Source organism: Myotis brandtii, unplaced genomic scaffold (genome assembly GCF_000412655.1).
Source record: "Myotis brandtii unplaced genomic scaffold, ASM41265v1 scaffold17, whole genome shotgun sequence".
NCBI lineage: Eukaryota > Metazoa > Chordata > Mammalia > Chiroptera > Vespertilionidae > Myotis > Myotis brandtii.
In genome coordinates, this window is record NW_005356259.1 from 10,049,452 (window position 1) to 10,070,591 (window position 21,140).

The window sequence follows — 21,140 nt, forward strand, 5'->3', positions numbered from 1 at the left end:
ATGAGAGAGAATTATTGATCGGCTGCCTCCTACACGCCCCCTACTGGGGATTGAGCCCACCTGGGCATATGCCCTGATGGGGAATGGAACCATGACCTCCTGGTTTATAGGTCAACACTCAACCACTGAGCCACACTGGCCAGGTGTTGTACATTTTTGAGCACTTACTGAATATAAGCTCTGTTCCTGGCAAAAGAGCAGATAAAGGATTGAATCAGACAGGGGTTCTTTACACGAGAAATACATAATCCAGGGGATGAGATAACACTGCCTCTGAATAAGTTTGCTCCCTATTTGGGTTCCCAAAGAAGCATTCACTAGTTTATATTTATAAGGTGATTAAAGCAGTGATGTGCTGGCATGTTTACCAACCAGCTCACAATGTTTGGGGAAAGAACAGGGGGAAAATATCTGTATATGTGTGTACATGGGTTTATTATAAATTTTACTGATTTGAAAGATGCATAGCACATAATCCTATATAATAAAAGCCTAATATGCTAAGTGTCCCTTCATCTAGTCGGCCGTTCAACCAATCAAAGCGTAATATGCTAATGATATGCTAAGGCTGCTCAACTGCTTGCTATGATGTGCACTGAGCACTAGGGGGCAGACAGCTGACCGGTCAACCAGTCGCTATGACATGCACTGACCACCAGGGGGCAGATGCTCAACACAGAAGCTGCCCCCTGGGGGTCATTGAGCTCCCACAGGGGGAGCACCACTTAGCCAGAAGCCAGACTCATGGCTGGCGAGCACAGCAGTGGTCACAGGAGCCTCTCCCACCTCTGCAGCAGCACTAGGGATGTCCAACTGCCGGCCATGGGGAGCAGGCCTAAGCCGGCAGTCGGACATCCCCTGAGGGCTCCCGGACTGCGAGAAAGCACAGGCTGGGCTGAGGGATGCCCCCCCCCCAAGTGCATGAATTTTATCCACCGGGCCTCTAGTTTATAAATAAAAATAAGTAAGCAAGTGCATGAATTTCATCCACCGGGCCTCTAGTTTATAAATAAAAATAAGTAAAACTCTTTACTGTAATTCCACATAGAAGTCTTTTGCCAATTTTTTATGAACTCGTATCCATTCTCAGTTTGCAAGTGATGAATGAATGTAGTTCCAACATGAATAGTGGTTGATATTTTCATTTACATTAATGAGTAGGACAAAAGTGAAAAACGAAGACATGTGTCAGAACTATATTCATTCGTCAATGACATGAGTGACTTCTTTGCCGAATCAGATAATGGTTTTCGAATACTGGAAAAATATTTCCTCAAATGTTTGTGTAGTCGCAATGTAGCAGCCATAGACGTGACACACTTTTATGTTTAATCTACATTATTAACATTTTCTCCATCACTTTCTTAAGTCTAGATAATCAACAAAACAATAAATCAAGTGCTGGTTTGCAGCATTTGCTGGTTGCTGTAGTGTAAATATGCCTATCATGGTCAATTTCAAGCTACCAAGATGATGTCACTGAATACGGAATTGGGATAAGACACAGAATAGCCCACCATTGTCTAGTATGTCAACCACACAGAGACAATGGAAATAACCTCAAGAGCATAGATAATAATAAAATACAGTAAAAGAATGAGGAATTGGTGACTTTAAATAATTATCTTTGTTTTGCATAAAATGTATTTAATTGTACCTGTTCCATGAGTTTTCTTCCCAAGTTCCAGTAGGTTCTTGAAGATCTACCCCATCATTTTCAGGGGCCACTTTTCAGCATGTGTTACCTGAGAGCAAAAACAGATTTGGTGTGCTGCATTCCCAGAGAAAGCTTCCTCCCACACCAGCATCTTCTCTCATCTGACCTCCCTGGACACCTCAAGGGTTTCTCAGTGACCCAACCTAGGAAGTGGGTCTATTAATTCCCTGAAGGCAGCATTCTCCTTGGGCCTCTGGAGGGCTTTGTTACTGAGTGGTAGTTTGCTTATATTTTTATTCTAGAATATTTTTCTTCTTTCTCTCCTCTCCTTCCTGTCTCTTCACCTCACAATTCTATTATGTGTCTAATTCTTTTGGAAAGGAAAGAGCAGCGTTAATATCGTTGCCGACTTGGGCCTTTCTCCTAAGCGATTATGTTCTCTGTAACATGGGAGAGCAGAGCTGAAAGAGGTAGAGCCTGGAGGAAGCCTGGAGGGAGGGATGGGGCGAGTCAGCTGCACCACAGCAGATGCCTGGGCCCGAGCCGCACACCATCACCCCCCACCTACCTCACCCCACCCCACCCAAACCTGAGCCATGATTTAAAATGCATATTCCTGAGCCCCACCCCAAACCTGCATTTCTGGGGTTGGAGCTCAGGAGTTTGCTTCTCAACAAACTCCCCCAGCAATTCCCACTCATGCTCAACACGGAACCACTGACTTGGACCCTCTGCATGGAGACCACCTGACTTCGGGTACTTTGTTCTAGTAATTTGGGAGTTTTCATATGGCAGGTGAAGATGGCTTTGATTGGTTCTCAAAGAATCAGGCACCTTCGAGAGTAATGAGAAATGAACAGTATGGAATGATGGAGTAATTCTCTTCATAGGCCAGAATAGCAGGAAAAAGTAAGGGAAGCTAGCCTCAATGACAGGAGAAGGCAGTAATTAACACCCTAACATAAAACGATAATGCAGCTGGCACATATAATGCAATCCCACCGGGAACTGCAGATTGCATCCTAGCATCCCGCTGTCACAAAGCCCACAGGATGCAGCCCACACTGGCCAGGGCAGAGCCTCTTCAACGCTGAATATTCTGCCATGTAGCAGGCACATTTATTTTATTCAAAAGAAGAATGGTCCTGGTGCCAAGCCATCTGATGGTAAAAGGAGATATATTTGACGGATCATAAAAACTGGTCTGCCACAGGCTTCTTATACCACGTTTCTAATGTAAATGCATCTGGTAGGTGCAGCCCGTACCTCCGATGTGCAGATACCTGCAGAGAAAGGCAAGCAGGGACTAGAAGAGCCGTGAGGGGAGAGGCAGGAGTATGGCCGGAGAGAGGGAGACGATTATTTTTAACAATAACAAACAACAACAAAAAACCCACTTGGCAAACATCACTCACTTTTCCCAACCTGTTCCTGTGATACAGATTGACAGCCCTTTTAATATGAAATAAATCAGGCAGGAGAAGGAGTGTCTGGAAGAACAGACAGATTGAGGGCTGAGTGACGGACGCCTCCGGAACACGCTCTGTTTGCATTTGCCTCATAGTTGCTCACTTGAAAGGATGTCAGGCGCTTTGAAGGCTGCGGGGATGTGTTTTGAACCTGGAGGACGAGTGTGCAATATGCATGCTCAAGCTCCTTGTGCCAGTTGGCACGAGTGTAGGGCATAGAGACCCTGCAGATACAAGAGGCCCTTTCCATCTCCCTCCCCCACCTTGGGGTAAAAAGGCATTTTGTCTCGTGCTCGAGCTCCTTGTGCCAGTGGAGCCCTCCTGTTGGCACGAGTGCAGGGCATGCAGACCCTGCAGATACAAGAGGCCCTTTCCACCTCCCTCCCCCACCTTGGGGTAAAAAGGCATTTTGTCTAATATCTGGTCTCATATTTAGCCAGGCCCAGCCAGTCATCTCAAGCCAGTGTGCTCACACTGGCGCATTAGGGCCTGGTCACTTCTCACCAAAAAAACTGGCTGGTAATGAGCCGTGTCACCTTTTGAGGTGTGTGGTCAGTGGACATCCCTGTCAAGTGCACCCCTGCCTTGGTCCAGCCTTCCAGATGCTGAAGTTCCTTTGGTTAGCTGTCTCCTTGAATGTCCTGGACTGTCCAGTGTTCATGGGTATTCTGCAAAGCAAATACCAGTACACATTAGTCATGAGACAACCAAAGTCGGTTTCAACATCTCCCATGGCACAGGAGGAAGTATTTCTGCTCTAAGGCAAGAAAATGCTTGAAAGGTATGGGGTGAGCCAGGAGTAAGCCCGGAGGGCAACAGGAGAACAAGGCAGCAGGCAAGCACAGGAAAAGCATCCAGTGCATGAATCGTGTCTCCATTCCAAAGCGCCACACCTGCCTCTCTTCTGCCAGGGGACCCTGCCCAGCCTTCACATTACCAGGCACAGGTATTTAATCCGAAGATTTGAATTCTGGCTCCTGCTAGCATGGCTCTTTGATCAATTAACGGATATTGGCTGAGCATCAGTGACGTGGTGGTCCCCTGGATGCTGGACTAGAGTGATAAATGATTCAGACAAAGCTGCTCTCCTCATGGAATTTGCATTGCAGTGGGAGACAATAAAGAAACGCAATGCTATCCCAACAAGGTAAGTATAGATTGTGACAAATGCTGTAAAAGAAAGAGAGTTGATATGGTAACTGACGCTTACCCAGTCAGACAGAGGCCTACTTTACATGGAGTGATCAGGGATGGCCTACCCAAGGAGGTGACATGTGAGCTGATACCTAAAATGTGAAAAGAACCCAGCCACATGATGAGCAGGAGGAGCAGGCCAGGTAGAAGGAACATAGTGTGCAAAGGCGCTGAGCCAGGAATGGTCTCAGTGCAATGGTCTCCAAATGGGCTGCAACGCCTCCTTGTAGCACCTACCTCATGGGGCTGTTGTGTAGATCACAGGAGATGAAGCAATGTCTGCAGAATGTGCCTGGCATCGAGTCAGCACTCAAGAAATGTGGACTGCTACTATGATTTTCAAAGACTTGGGTTCATTTTGGGAGTATTGGGTGGGATGGGAGTATTAAGTCACCATCTTGGAGACATTCTGGGCCAGCTTGCCTGAGTCCCCATGATATCAGGTCACCAAAAGCATCTGAGAGCGATTATAAAGAAATTACTTTCCCAGCAATTAATCATCAGTATAAGACTGCCAATACACATCATTGCTGCATTATGACACATTGCATCACATGATGAGAATATAGAGTAGAAAAGGGGCCATCTGGAGCTGACCTTATTTAAGTCAAATCAATTGAAAGTCAGTGGGAGTTTTGCCTGAGTAAGGGTCAAGACCAATTATCGAAAGGCATAAGAGAACACGGGGGTGCTTTTGAGGGTATTAGATCTTATAGTAATTTTTCACAGTTCAGGGATACATTGAGGTAGCACTTCTATAATACAGGAAATACGCTGTTCATAAAGTCCCTTATTTCAATAGAGTCTATATGCATCTTTTAAATTTTCTTGGACAGATGCAAGAATACAGTAAAAAGTACAAAATGGTTAAGATATGTATCTAGCCCTGGACAGACTGCTCAGTTGGTTTGAACATTATCCTGTGCACCAAAGGGTTTCAGGTTCAATTTCCGGTCAGGGCACATACCTAGGTTTCAGGTTTGATCCCCAGTTGGAGCATATGTGGGAGGCAACCGATTGATCTCTCTTTCCTCTCTCTCTCTCTCTCTCTCTCTCTCTCTAAAAATCAATAAAAACATATCCTCGGGTGAGGATTAAAAAATATACATGATAAAAAGTACAAAGTGGTTAAGATATGTATCTAGCCCCGGACAGACTAATCAGTTGGTTTGAACATCATCCTGTGCACCAAAGGGTTTCAGGTTCAATTTCCAGTCAGGGCACATACCTAGGTTTCAGGTTTGATCCCCAGTTGGAGCATATGTGGGAGGCAACCGATTGATCTCTCTTTCCTCTCTCTCTCTCTCTCTCTCTCTCTCTCTAAAAATCAATAAAAACATATCCTCGGGTGAGGATTAAAAAATATACATGTAACTAAAATTAAAGTGGGATAATAGGAAGACAAAAACTTCTCATCAACTATCAGTTATGCTATTAACTCGGATTATCTGTTCCTCTACAGTAGATATAACCGGTGGATATTGGAATGGTCCACAGCTTAGTTTTAGCCATCAGATTTCTTCTCCATCTTGCGGGTCTATCTGCTTTAGAGAATTAATTGTATCATAATATTGCTGGTGGATATTGGAATGTCCGAAGCTTAGTTATAGCCATCAGATTTCTCCTCCATCTTGCAAGTCTATCTGCTTTAGAGAATTAATTGTATCATAATATTGGCTTAAGTTTTAATTCAGATTATGAATCTAAAAAGAGAGCTATTTGGTATTTTATTTCAGAGCCAGCATTAGCTACGGATTGTTTTTCTGTGGGTCTACTCCATTCAAGTCCTCTCAAAATGTCAATAAGCAACTAGAGCAAAAGGCCCTAGGTCCACTGGTGGTCTTCCACTGGCACGAGCTACTGAATCTTCTCCTCAGGAATCTCCATGCCTGCTCTGCACCTGATGGCTCATCGTCACTGAGATTCTCAATGGCCCCAACAGAACCATTTGAATTTTGAAACGTCTTGGTCAAAAGACTTCAATGTCATAAATATTTCACATGTCTAACTTGATAACTATATTCCCAATTTGATGAGAGGACAAAAAGCAAAAAATGCTCAGCAGACTGTAAATAATTTGGAAGCAGAAATCATCTTTTATTCTCCATGCCCTTCATGTCCTGCACTTATGAAGTCTCCAATGAATAAGTGCCCTGTAATTGGTAAATTACCAAGGAGTTGAATTGCTTTGTCTAGACAGACAGGATTGATTTGGGCTGTAAGCTGACAACGTTACACTTCAGATTCTATACACAAGTGGTAATAATATTTCCTGCCCTTGAATCTTGGTACATAATCTACCATAGGTCTTAAACTGGTCAAAGGGAATCAGCAGAAACTTTGCAGTAAGAGATTCTTGAAATGTGAACAAATACAAAGTTGGGGGGGAGGCATGTTTTGCGCAATGAGCTCCTGGTTTTAATCAGGTTAGCGAAGGGGTTTGCTGGCTCAGTGGTACAGATGGTCTTCAGGGAGGCCATGTGAAATACTGCCTTCCAGGCAACCTGCTGGAGGGTGTGGGGGCAGGGAAGGGCAGGAAGAATAATTCATCTACTGACTTCCATACGTCAATGGCCTAAGTTTTATGTCCACTTGGAGGATGTCCTTGGATGACATTAACATTGAAATTAGTGACAGCCTGCTGGCCTTCACACTAGAACTGCACCATCAGCTCTCCTGGGTCTTGAGCCATCTAGGGTTGGCCCACACTGCAGATTTTGGACTCAGCCAACCTCCACAATCAGGTGGGTCAATTCATTACACACACTAACTAGTAAATCCCTATATTTCCAAGCTGCTTGTGCAGTGGTGCAGATTGGGGTTCTGAGTAGTCTCATGCATCAGTGCCCAAGGGTGGCTCATGGACAGGCATGAGTTATGTTGGGTTATGCCCATAAAAGACAGTCACCATGGCAACCTGGGGCAAATCAAGTGACCAAGGGCCCCGGGGTAGTTTAGGCAAAAGGATGTGAAGTGATGCCTAAGGAGCAAATGAATGTGGGATGGGAAATGCCAAGAGCAGGTTCTGATTCTAAAAGGGTGTGTTTACAAAGCCACCCACAGTGACCTATGAATACAGTGAGGAAAGGTGTGTTTACATTACAGTGGGGTAAATTTTCAAATAACAAGGCAACATATACTCAAAGAGTATCTATGTTTTAATGTCATTAGATGCATGATTTTGCAACAGTTATTTAGCTTCTTAATTCTTGATTCACTGATTTTTAAAATGAGAGCATTGGGTTGATGATGTCTAAGCTTTCTCTCAGCTCTAAAATTCTGATCTTTTCTATAATGTGGACAAAGAATAGAAATTTAAAGATTACACAGCTCTCTTACATTAAATGTCAGAATCAGAATTTTCAAATATTTCATTATAAGAAAATAATGCACCAAAATCAGTATGATGATATTGAGCATAACTAAATGTCAAGTCTGAGATTTGGGTCCAAATAATCAAGTCTATAAACACAGATGAGGGGAGATTTGACTTGAGAGTCATTTGTATTAAACAACAACAGCAGTGTAGAGATTGCAGGGGGGAGGAGGGTTGAAGATAGAAGAGGGTATGGGGAGATAAATGGTGATAAGAAAAAAATTAAATTTAATTTAAAAAAATAAATAAATAAATAAAACAGCATCCAACCCTGGGATTTCTGTTGACCCCAAAATCTAATGAATCAACTGCTGGATACGCATGTTCTTACTGGAGTTCCTTCACTCAGTGAGAGGTTGGCTAAGATGGGCTGGATGGACTCTGAGGGTCCTTCTGAAGATTCCAAGCTTCATTCATATCTATCTCTTTCCTTTACCCTTTGCCTCAGTACAATGAGATTGTGGCCCAGGGCACAATCGCCTCAAGGTCAAGTGCTCCGGTAGGATTTCAATGGGATTGCTGAGTGGCACAAGGTCACTCAGAGAGCCTCTCAGCTTTTCCTTCTCCTCACCCTCCCGGGGCAATTGTTCTGGATTGTGGCTCCCCTGCCTCATGTACAAAGTCACCTAAACACAAAGCTCACAGCCAGCCCGCAGTTTGGGGAATCCTCCCTCAGCAATTCAAGAGTTAGAGGCATTAAAGGTGGCCCCTGGAGTGCTCCGCCACTCTGCTGACTGGAACCAAATCTATCTGAGACTTGGAAATATGATCCAGGTGGGGACGGGCTATGATTTAATGTGGTCCAAGTACAACAGGCCACACTTCTTAAAGAAACCGTTATAAATTATTTGTGCCTAATTCTGCCGGTGGATGGAGGACATGGTATAGTCTCAAGTACAAGAGCCCAGCTTGTATCTAATAATTGTTATATCTTCTCTGAAACTGACTGCCGATGTCTCAATTTTAACAATTTAAATAACAAGCTTAACCAAGTGGAACGAGGCTCAGGCAGGCTGGCACTCTTGATGAAAGCAGGACAACTCTCATGTCTGAGCGCATTTTTACTTTGACATGAGCGGTGACACGCAGAGATGAAATCTGGTTAAAGCGGCAGCCTCCTCAACCCCGTGACAGCTTCTTAGGCTCAGCAAAACAATTTCCAGCAACTGCACACACACTTGTTAACTTTACTCCAGAAGACTGATTAGAAACAACGCTTATGAATATGATAAAAAGAGGTGAGCGCTGGAAAGGTAAGCCCGTAGAGCTGGGCAATTGGCATGTTGTTTTCTTCATTTTTAATGGGCCGCTCTATAATAGTCTTAATTTTGGGGTGCATCTAGTTTGCTTAGAAACTAGACGGATCTCTTCCGTGCCCCAGGTATTAATGATGACAGCACATTTTTATTTCACCTGCTGTTGAATTGCTGTTGATACTGTGAGTGGTCAGATATGATTTCCTGTAGATTGCTCTCATTATCCTTTTGATGCTCTTCATTCCACGTCCTGAAAATTTTTCCCATTTCAAAAGCTGTTCCGTGCTCAAAGTTATGTAACACATGCAAAGCGAGGCCAATTTTGAAAGATGTTTGTGTCCTTGGGCGGCCATGACACAAGGTCGTGCTGGGAAGTCACAACATGACTTGTAGAATTTCTCCCAAATTGCAAAGTCTTGTAGAAGAGTGAGGAAACTAGCCTGTGAGATAAAAGATGCTGGAAAAGCCACTTAATCTTTCTGGATCCCGGTTTCTTCTTTAGTAAAGCAAAGAACTGGGTTATGATATCAAGTTCCTCCAATGTCCTATGATCTTATGCTCCTAGTCTAAGGGCAACTAAAATTAACTCAAATTCACTTGCATTATTTTAAGCTAAATATCAAAAGTCTTAATAGCCACTTTGTCAAATAGTTTGCCAGTCTCTTAAAAAGTTAAGCATACACCTACCTACCTTATGATCCAGCCAATACACTTCTAGCTATCAGCCCAAGATAAATGAAACCTGAAATCTATATAAAATCTTGGACACAAATGTTCACAGTATCTTTATTTGTAATAGCCCCAAACTAAAACAACCCTAATATCCATCAGCAGGTGAATGGATAAACTGTACTCTACTCACACGACAGAATATTACTCAGCAATAAAAAGAAATGGGCTCTGTTGTTACCTATCCTTTCCTGAGGAAGAGAGACGTGAACTGAGTTTTCTAGAATAGCCTCCAGTTAGTGTCCTCATGGGATTGCCATTCAGGCATGTCCTGGGTCAATCTCCTCACACTGACCTAACCAAAGCCACATAGGCCTCCCTCGATTACAAATCTAAAGTCACAATAAACTGTAAGCATTCAACTCTCCAAAGCTTTGAACACCAGAAAATATAGTGCAATATAATAGTGCTACTCATAATATAATGACATGATTTGTTTGAAGACATTAATCTGCAAGGCTCTATCAGTAGCTTTGTCCTATATAGGAAATGATTATGTGAAAATTTTTCCTCCATGGTTAGGTAGTCTCTTTGGAAGGGAACGTCAAAAGTCTAGGCTGAGGCCCTTCTTGAATGTCAGGCTGGTTCCCACATTTCTTAACACCCACCTTGCCCCAGTGTTAGGTCAGATGCAAGTTCCGGCTATCATTACAGACTCAGTCCCTGTGGTGAGCCCCACATTTGAAAGGGCGGGGATCCCAAAGGAAATCTGGGACACTTCACCATAAACGCAGCCAAGCAGCATGGAAGCTTTCCTGTAAAGTTGCACATGTACACGCACACACGCACACACGCACATGCACGTGCACACACACAGTCATCCACCAATTCAGAATTTTTGCAATCAGAAAAATAGAAGTTTCTGTAAATTAATGGTTTGTCCACTTGTGGTTATTATAGCAAGTGCCCCAGACACCATCAGAAGCCATCCAAGATCTAACAATAGTCTTCGTATGTGTTGCTTTTAGGAATTCCGGCCAGCTCATCCACCAGGGATCTCACTGACCCTGGGTACTGTGTCTTCTGTGAAAACATCTCACCCAAACAGAGACTCCTCTGACTGAAGGGGTTCAGCCCAGCATCATCTGGCTGAGTGTGACCTGGGTCTCTGCCACCTGTGTCACTGACCACCTTCTCTCTGCGCCGTGTGCTTCCACATGCCTCGCTCCAGCCCCTCCCTCCAGGAAGTAGGACAGAAATAAAACATTAAAAAGCACACACTGGATCCTGCTGGGCAAGCACTGGGCCACCCAGGGCACTGCATTCAGGAACCGAGGCTCAGGGTGGCCAGTGAGAACCTTGAAGTCAGAAGTAGGTTGCAGATGCTCAGATCCTGAGGCATGCTGGGAACTACGTCAGGGATTCTCCAAAATGTTTGTATACCAAGCCATGGTAAGAGATACAGTTTATATTGTGATCCAGTACACAGATACCCACACGTGGACACAGATATAACCATCTAACTGAACACTGCCCACTGCAGAACAGCTATTTTAAACTATATTTTGAATGAACAAAGCAAAAGCAACCCTTAGTGAAATAATACTATCCCCAGGTGCAATGCACTCTGATATCTTCCATCCTGTTCTATCTTTTCCATGTCTTTAAAAGGGTAGCAAGTTGCAAACCCATAGGTGATGTCAGTACCACTAAAAGGGAGCCCTGATGTGAGAGTTTACACCCTGCCTGCCCCTCACTGAGATGACTGACACCTGTCACTTAGGAAGCAGGGGCTTGGGGACATGGCAGGCTAGCAGGCCGGCTCTGGGCTGTAACGGGAAGATTGGTGAGCGAGCCATGGCATCACAGAGCAGCAGGGGAGCCGTGTTCTTGGCCAAGCGCAAGGGCACTGCTCTCCGGGTGCAGACCTATGCCCTGTCTCCATGTTCCAGTCCACACACTCCCCCTGTCCCCTCATTGGAAACCATTCCTCAAGCCCAGGAAGATTTTGCAAGTGGAGTCAGAAGTCAGACCGGCGATTGTTTCGCTTGCGTATCATTTGAAGGATCGAGAATGGGGGGAAGGGGGGTTGTGTAAGCTGCTGTGAAAATCATGGGGTAACTTGGCAAATGAGAAATCCACTCAGACCCGCAAGGAGCACAAAAGTGAGGAATTAAACAACTTTATAAATAAAGGATCATGACTCTTGATGCACTAACACACACTTTAGAGCTACTGAAAACCTCCCATTTCAAGATAAATGAAGAGCATTTCCTGAGCTGGACGGGCTACTCTCACAGCCACATGCTGGGGGTCTGAGCTCTGGGTCAGCCAGGGCTGGGTCGGTGTCAGGGACCCAGGAGGGGCCGGTCCCTGCATTTCTATGAAGAAGGTTGTTCCCGGAGCCCCGTTTTTCACTAAAGGGATGTGCTCGGTTTGTACCTGATGAAGTCGGGAAGAAAGTTCTACGCCAGTGCGTTTGCCTCCTCCAAGTTTCATCATCACTCACCAAATAAGCATAATTGCTGCGCGTTGAAGAGGTGCCAGGAACAGAGGCGCTGCCGGTAATTGCCTAATGGGCAGGCGAAATGAGGTGTGCGGCACATCGGTGTGAAGAAAGCCATCGCCACAAGTTTATTAACATTGAAAATTAAAGGAAGCCCGGCCCCAGCCAGGCAGCCCTCGCTGAAATGAATCCCATTATCCCTCTGATAACGGCATGGGGCTCAATTGGATGCCACCCAGGGGGCAGAGAGGCCTGAATGCAGGGCACCTCTGCCGGCTTGGGAGCTGAAGTTCCTCTGGTTCACGGATGCTGATCGCAGAGGAAACACAAACACCCTGCCTGCCTGCAGCTCCTCCAGCTCCACTGAACTCCACGGCCTTTGTGGAGCAGTGACAAGGGGGAGGCCGAGACAACTGTATACCTTCTGACCTGGTGCCACTTTTACCATTGCTGGATGGAGTTTGCCAAGGTGTGTTATAGGTGCTGGAACTAAGTACTACCAGGTCCATTGGAAGGAAGCGGGGGTCCAGCCTGGGGCTCAGGAACCAACCCTGCCTTCTTTTTCCACCTGGATCATTTTGCTAAATATTGGAGGCCGGATGCACACTGCGGCCGGGGGCCTCTGCCACCTCTGCCTCGGCCCCCTGCCCACCGTGGCTTTGTCCGGAAGGAAGGACATCCGGTCTAATTAGCATATTATGATTTTATTATTATAGATTTCTAGATGTCCAGGGCTAGAAGGAGAGCTTTTCTGAACCTCAATCACATCCCATCTATGCAGGAAACAAGGCTGTCCCCGGTAAAATAATCAGAAAACATCCAGTGTGTGCTGCAGCGGACAGCCTGAGGAAAATGCAGAGAAAGGAGAACTCCAGGAGGGCACGCTGCTTAGGTAAAGGAAAGGCAGAGGGAACCACATGGACAAAAACTCACGGACAGGAGGCTCTTGGAGGGAGGAGACCCACTGGGCAGATGGCAGGCTTTGAGCTGGGAACTAGTACACAGCAAGCTTGGGTGGATAGAGAGAATGGCACAGGGTGGAGTCTGGGCTTAATGTTGGATTGAAAGGGAATCCTTTTAGATTTCAGAAAATTACAGGAATCATAGGATTAAAGCATTTAAATCATTCTACATTGAATTTGCTTCACGTTTAGAAAAGGTTTGAATTTTGTATTTTCTTTCTGCCCTCCGTCTCTGCGAGTGGCCTTCGTGCCCCTGGAGGCCACCCTTCCACCTGCTCCAGGTCCCCTCCCTCCCCTCTTCCAGGACACTCCTCACAGCTTCTTCCCTCCTGCTCCCACCAGCATGCAGGCCTGCAGCATTTCCATCATAGGAGGGAGGGAGGGAAAGAGGGAGGTAAAGAAGAGGAGAAGAAAAGAAGGAAGAAGGAAAACAAATTCTTTCTTGACCTCACATTTCCGTTTCTGTCCCATTTCTCTGCTCTGCCTAGCAGGACAATTCCTCCAAAGAGCTGGCACACTGCACACCTCTCCTCCCATTCTCTCTTGAACCTGCTCCAATCAGGCTTGACCTGCCGCATGTCAAGGTCACCACTGACCTCTGTGCAATGGCCAATCCTCTATTCTCATCTTATTTGAACTCTCAACAGCTTTCCTCGCTTAGCTCCCAAGACACAACTCCTTCTCGGCCCCCAGCTAGCTTCTTCCCACCTCTAAAAATGATAGCACCCCAGGGCTCAGTCCTTGGACCTCTTCTCTCTAAATTACCCCAAGTTTATGTCATCTAGTTTCTTGGCTGAAAACACCATCTACATGCTAACAAGCCCCTAATTTATATCCCAGTCTGGACCACTTCAGACTCCAGAGAGATCTCTACTTGGACAAGCAACAACCATCTCAAATTTAATATTTCCAAAAGTGAACTTCTGGTTCCTGCCCCACCTCCCACGCCCACATGACACACACATGCATCAAAAACTCCTCCTCCAGCAGCCTCTCAGTTAAGGTCAACTCCCTCCTATCCTTTGCTCAAGACCAAAACCTTAGTCATCCTTGACCCCTTGTGTATCCCATATGCCAATCCATCAGCAAATCCAATTTGACTGTTTTCAAACTATATCTAGACTCTGACCATTTCTCACCACCTCCACTGCCTTCTTCCTGCTCCAAACCACCATCCTATAGAAAACACAGTTACACTGGTCCCCCAGTTCTCTGCTTCTGTGCGGCTTCTCTCCATTCAGCTTATCACCATCTGCTAAACCACATTTCACTTGCTATTTATTCATTGTATCTACATTAGAATATAAGCTCATTTGGGGCAAGGTCTATGTTGTGGTCATTCCTGTGTCGGCACCTATGGTGTAGTAGGAGCCCAAAAGTACTTGAGGGAACAAGATTTATTTGAACCCATCTTTCAAGCACCTGCTTTTTACAAGAAAGACACAAAAACTATCTCTGCTCCAGCCATCCCTTGCCAGGTGGCTCAACATCCAGGGCCTTGAAAACTCCCATGGATGCCTGACCCCTTGTGTATCCCATATGCCAATCCATCAGCAAATCCAATTTGACTGTTTTCAAACTATATCTAGACTCTGACCATTTCTCACCACCTCCACTGCCTTCTTCCTGCTCCAAACCACCATCCCTCGCCTGGATAACTGCACAGCCTCCTAATGGCTCTCCTTGACTCCACCACCCATGTCCCAAAATGGGCCATGCCCAACACAGCAGCCAGGGTGACCCTTTTAAAGTAAAACTCAAATCATGTCACTTCTCTGCTCACAACCTTCTAATGATCTCCCACATCACTCAGAATAAAATCTGACATTTTTTCAGTGGTCTAAAAGTCCTGTACTCTCTGGCTCCAACTACTTCCCTATCTGTCCTCCACTCCTCTCCCCTCACTCAACCACACTGGCCCCTCGCTATTTCTCAAACACACACACACACACACACACACACACACACACACGCCTGCCTCATGACCTTTGTATTACTGCTCCTCTGGCTGAAATGGATTTCTCCCAGATAGTCACATGGCTCCCTCCTTCAGTTCCAGCGCATGTCACCTTGGGAGTGAAGCCTTCCCTGACCACCCTATAGAAAATACAGTTACACTGGTCCCCCAGTTCTCTGCTTCTGCACAGCTTCTCTCCATTCAGCTTATCGCCATCTGCTAAACCACATTTCACTTGCTATTTATTCATTGTATCTACATTAGAATATAAGCTCATTTGGGGCAAGGTCTATGTTGTGGTCATTCCTGTGTCAGCACCTATGGTGTAGTAGGAGCCCAAAAGTACTTGAGGGAACAAGATTTCCATGATGTTGGCTTCAGTAGGCCACCATCCCCTCTGCCTCTAAAGTTAAAACTCTAAAATAAATTTTTAAAATACTACGGGAGTGGGAGAAGAGGTTCAATGAGGGGGGGAAAGAGGGACATCTGTAATACTTTCAATAATAAATATAAATTTTTAAAAAACACAAAGCAAACCCTAACTGACTGTGATACCTTGGGTAAGTCACAATCTACACTAATAGCTTAACTAAAGTTCTGTGATTCCTGCTCTGCAAACAAGACTTTGACACACAGGTCATGGACGTCTTCAAAAGTTAAATAAATAATGGGCTCTATGCTCCAAACTCAACATAGCTGATAGATTCCATTCTCCCAAAGTATATTTGATTGTGGTTGTTCCCAGGTTCCTGCAAACTTACTATATCTATGAGCGCAGAATTTGGCAAAGTTGGTCCAGCATGAGTTACGTGCCTTTTGTTGGACAAATTGTTTTCCTGATGTTTACTTTCAACAACAGACTTTATCAAAAATGAATGAGTGCCAGAAGCTGTGTAGCTTTGATGATGAATGAGTCTGGAAATGAGGGCAGATACTTCTGAAGACATAGCATCTCTCCCACTTTCAATGGTCCTTTCCTTTGGACACTCCCATGACAAATATTCATTGCAATTTCTTCCAAATCTGATGTTGACAATACTAATTAAACTCCTGAGATTTCATTTTCCCTTCTGGGCCATGATTCATATCTGGCCAGAAAAGCATAGCGGGATGAATCTGTGGTTGTCTTCAGGGTAACTACAGGGCAAGAGAAAGCTTGTTAAAGCTCTCGTTCCTCCGTGAATTCAGGCTTTCTTCTGGGGGAAATTGGTAGGTCCATTTCTCTCCTCAACATGGCCACATACACACTTGCCACAGAAATAGGGGGCATGAAACCCATTAGGGTCGAAGTAGCGGGTGTGGCCATCACCTCTACTCAAGGGGTCTCCATCAGTTGTCCTGAATCTCAGTTTTCTTAAAAATAGAATGGGGAAAATAAAGCTAACATCTAGAAGTATCGTGGGACCCTATGAAATGAAGAATGCATAATGGCTGGCATACAGTACTTGCTCACTAAATGTTGATTTCCTTTCTCATCCCACCAGAAGGTGAGTTTAGAATTACTCCAAAATCACTATTTCTAACCCAGTATTTGACCATGGCCTTCCAGAGATGCCTGGCCAGGGCTCAGCTGTGATGGAGACCATCATGGGCTTATAAACTGTTCAGGCCATTCTCTCCCTTCTCCTTTTCCCCTCCCCCTCCTCCTTCAACAAGCCCACTGAGGGACAGGCTGCCCTTGGCATCCCTCTTGCAGTCCTTCCCTGTCCTGCAAGGGTGGTGAACTGAATTCCGAAAAATGACAAGTCATTACAAACATATTGCATGTTGTAAATGAAAGAATGTCCTTGTTAGAAAGCCAAATGACTTACTTTGGGAGTAACTTTAAATGTTAAGGATAGGATATTGCAAATGCAGAGTGTAATATCCTATACCTAACACTTTGGTAAAACACTTTAAATATACATGTGGTGCTCTAATAGCAACCCACATGGACATTGGCATGAGTTTTTTAACTGGAATGCTCTCTGACATTAACTCTCCATTACTAAGCTCTCTATTGATTTGGGTTCATCTCTAAAAGTTCAGACTTGGAGAATACTTAGGCCAGGTCTCCTCTGAGGAGGGTGGCATGAAGAGTTGGTAATTATCCAATGAATTCCGGTAATTATGCAATGAATTACAAATTGTCTATACCAGTGCTTCCTGGAATGTTTAATTCAGTACCATACCAGTGAACTTTCTAGGACACCTTTGTGGGAGTAGGTTGGGAAGGTTGTTGCCCAGTGGGAGGGCCTTGTCCAGGTACCACTGCCCTTGTACTTGCTTATCTACATCTCCTCACCCCAATACGTTCTTATAAACACATGTAATTTCCATGACGTTGGCTTCAGTAGGCCACCATCCCCTTCTGCCTCTAAAGTTAAAACGCTAAAATAAATTTTTAAAATACTAAGGGAGTGGGAGAAGAGGTTCAATGAGGGGGGGGGGGGGGGGGGACATCTGTAATACTTTCAATAATAAAGATAAATTTTTAAAAAATACAAAGCAAACCCTAACTGGCTGTGATACCTTGGGTAAGTCACAATCTACACTGATAGCTTAACTAAAGTTCTGTGATTCCTGCTCTGCAAACAAGAGTTTGACACACAGGTCACGGACGTCTTCAAAAGTTAAATAAATAATAGGCTCTACGCTCCAAACTCAACATAGCTGATTCTCCCAAAGTATATTTGATTGTGGTTGTTCCCAGGTTCCTGCAAACTTACTATATCTATGAGCGCACAATTTGGCAAAGTTGGTCCAGCATGAGTTACGTGCCTTTTGTTGGACAAATTGTTTTCCTGATGTTTACTTTCAACAACAGACTTTATCAAAAATGAATGAGTGCCAGAAGCTGTGTAGCTTTGATGATGAATGAGTCTGGAAATGAGGGCAGATACTTCTGAAGACATAGCATCTCTCCCACTTTCAATGGTCCTTTCCTTTGGACACTCCCATGACAAATATTCATTGCAATTTCTTCCAAATCTGATGATGACAATACTAATTAAACTCCTGAGATTTCATTTTCCCTTCTGGGCCATGATTCATATCTGGCCAGAAAAACATAGCGGGATGAATCTGTGGTTGTCTTCAGGGTAACTACAGGGCAAAAGAAAGCTTGTTAAAGCTCTCGTTCCTCCGTGAATTCAGGCTTTCTTCTGGGGGAAATTGGTAGGTCCATTTCTCTCCTCAACATGGCCACATACACACTTGCCACAGAAATAGGGGGCATGAAACCCATTAGGGTCGAAGTAGCGGGTGTGGCCATCACCTCTACTCAAGGGGTCTCCATCAGTCAGTCAGAAAACTAGCTGGTCTCCCTCAAAAATGTCATCATTGTCTTCAAGACCATTTCAGGTCTTCAACCAAGACCATGTAGCACTCATGCTGTTGGTATTGAGGCATGTTGGGGCAGGGAGGGTGAGAGTACTTACTCAAGAAATGTTAATTCAACATCTTCTATGACCAGTCCTGTGCTAGAACATTGAATACAGCAGTTAAGGAGGTAGAGATTGCTGCTGTCCTCACAGATATTGCTTTTTGATTTAAAAAAAAAAAAAGCCCTAGGATTGTGGTTAGAAGGTCAGCATTTGACTCCAAGATCCTCCATTTACCTTTTTGAACCTCTGTTTACCTTAAACAGAATGAAGATGATAGCCCTGTCTGTCTTCTTACCTATCTACTCATAGCATTCGAAAAATATGTTGACATGCTTTGTAAAATATAGAGCACTATGGAAAGATTAGGTATGTAAAAAAAAGCCCTAGGATTGTGGTTAGAAGGCCAGCATTTGACTCCAAGATCCTCCATTTACCTTTTTGAACCTCTGTTTACCTTAAACAGAATGAAGATGATAGCCCTGTCTATCTTCTTACCTATCTACTCATAGCATTCGAAAAATATGTTGACATGCTTTGTAAAATATAGAGCACTATGGAAAGATTAGGTATGAATAATATAGAAATGTATGATGCTTTCTCTCATATTTAAAAGAATTAAAAGCAGGGATTGAACAGATATTTGTACATCCGTATTTATAGCTGCATTATTCACAAGTCAAAAGGTAGAAACAACCCAAATGTCCATCAGGAGATGAAAGGTTTAACAAAATGTGGTATATACATGACTCTTATTCAGCTTTTAAAGGAAGGAAATTCTCGGATGCTCACCTTCAGTTGTTTCCATGCTCGGATCTCTCAGGTGTGCATCTGTGCTGAGCAGGGATTTCTTTGTTGAATTATAGATGGTAAACTTGTTGAAATGTCAGGGGGAAAGGAAAAGATTTGTCCTTACGCTGCCATTCCTCTGATGTCACTGTCAAGGAAATTCAAATACTAGCTACAACATGGATGAAACTTGAAGACATTATGCTACATGAAACACATAAAACACAAAAGGACAAATATTATGTGATTCCACTTACCCACAGTACCTAAAGCAGTCAAATTCACAGAGACAGAAAGTAGAACAGTGGTTACCAGAAGATGTAGGGGGGTGGAATGGGGTGTATTGTTTAATAGGTACCAAGTTTCGGATTGGGATAATGAAAAAGTTCTGGAGATGGATAGTGATGATGTAAATGCACTTAAAAATAGTTAAAATGTTTGTTTAATGCTTCCAGGAATGCAGCTGTGTCCAGGTAAGTGCCAAGGTGAAGTGCAAGCAGCTTTTCCTGGAGGAGGCTTCTTAGCATGGCATCAGCTTAGTGAATTCTCACTGCCCCAGGTCTTCAGCTTGAAGGCTCAAGACCCTGCCTTTGTCAGCACAGAGAGGACTGGCCCAACTCGTTTTGGACACACACCAGGAATATAATATTCTATGTGTAAAATCAAAACACATCATTAGCAATTTTAGTGAGAAATCACTGTCAGGGATAATCTAAGTCAATGTCATCACTGTGTCTGCTTTCTGTTGGCAAATGTTCACAGGAAGCAACAATCTGAAGGCTATTTGATGAACACTGAATCAAGACAAAAAAACTAAATGTGTACGTGGCACCATGATAGGATAGAATGTTCTTATCAAAGGAAACTGCATCCTTGAAGTCGGTCACACACACCTAATGGCTATGGCTTCCATCACCGCATTAGAGACACCACTGCCAAAAGCTTCAGAAATTACCTGTCGATTGACTTCCACTCTCTCTGTTTTTGTCCTGCTTCCATGGCTGAGAAATCTTCCCCCTTTCTGATCAAATCATTTTTTGTTTAGATTGTCTAATAAAATGTTCAAACAGGTTGTATTTGAGTTGTGTAGGCTTGTGGGACTATTTCAGTTCCTTCAGATGACTTCTAGTACCTCCACTCTGATGTATTTGTGTTGAAGGTTTAAATCTCAGAGAAAAATGACAGCCCCTCCTATGGAGCTCTTAGGGACACCTACTGGAGCCCCCACGTACTTACAACAACTAGTATCACCCATCTTTTCCAGTTATCTCAGCATATGGCTGACTAGGGAGAAGGTAAAAGATCTCTTTTGTGTACAGTTGAGCTGGGAACGCAAAAGGTGACTGATGCAGAGATAATGATCTCGCTGGAGAGGCTGGGCCTCCCTCTCTCAGTTCTCCTTCAGCTCTGTGTGCCAGTAATTGCCTGATGTCCATGACAAATGACAGGTAAATCCCAGACTGAGCTCAAAATGGACTTTAACTATTTCTCTTCCTGACAGGCTCTGTGCAAAGAGGCAAAGGATTGCTTGCATTGAGGATATCTCCACTTGAATCTACCTGGTGGAGGTCAGGAACAAGGGTCCAGTGTGAATTTGACCTTAAGCAGACCAGATCTGCAAGTAAACAAAAGGAACGGTGGTTTCAAACCTGGTCACTTTCTTAATCCTCTATAAGCACACACATTAATCACTGCAAATTCTTATCCCAAAGTGGAATTCTCCGGAAGAAATCAATTTATGGAGGCAGATGTTTCTTCTCTTGCATGTATTCTGTTAAGCAAAATAAATTGCACAACTAGCAAGATTGATAGTAATATTAAGTTCATAATGACCCAAATCAATTCTGAGTGCGAGACCTGGAAAGGTCAGTTGGGGACAAATTTATGGCAAAGGCATGGATGGTTCTTGGGAGATGCAATACTATTCTGCTATGTGCTGCCTT

At 44.1% G+C, this 21,140-nt stretch overlaps 1 long non-coding RNA gene across 1 annotated transcript; it reads right to left on the minus strand.

The window, feature by feature from the left end:
- Positions 1-3,420: 3,420 nt before the first annotated feature.
- LOC106725549 lies at positions 3,421-19,619 on the minus strand. The gene is made up of 3 exons (XR_001361435.1): positions 19,201-19,619; positions 9,110-9,392; positions 3,421-3,794 (listed from the first exon to the last, which is right to left on the minus strand). It is a non-coding gene; the product is annotated as an uncharacterized LOC106725549 (long non-coding RNA).
- Positions 19,620-21,140: the final 1,521 nt, after the last annotated feature.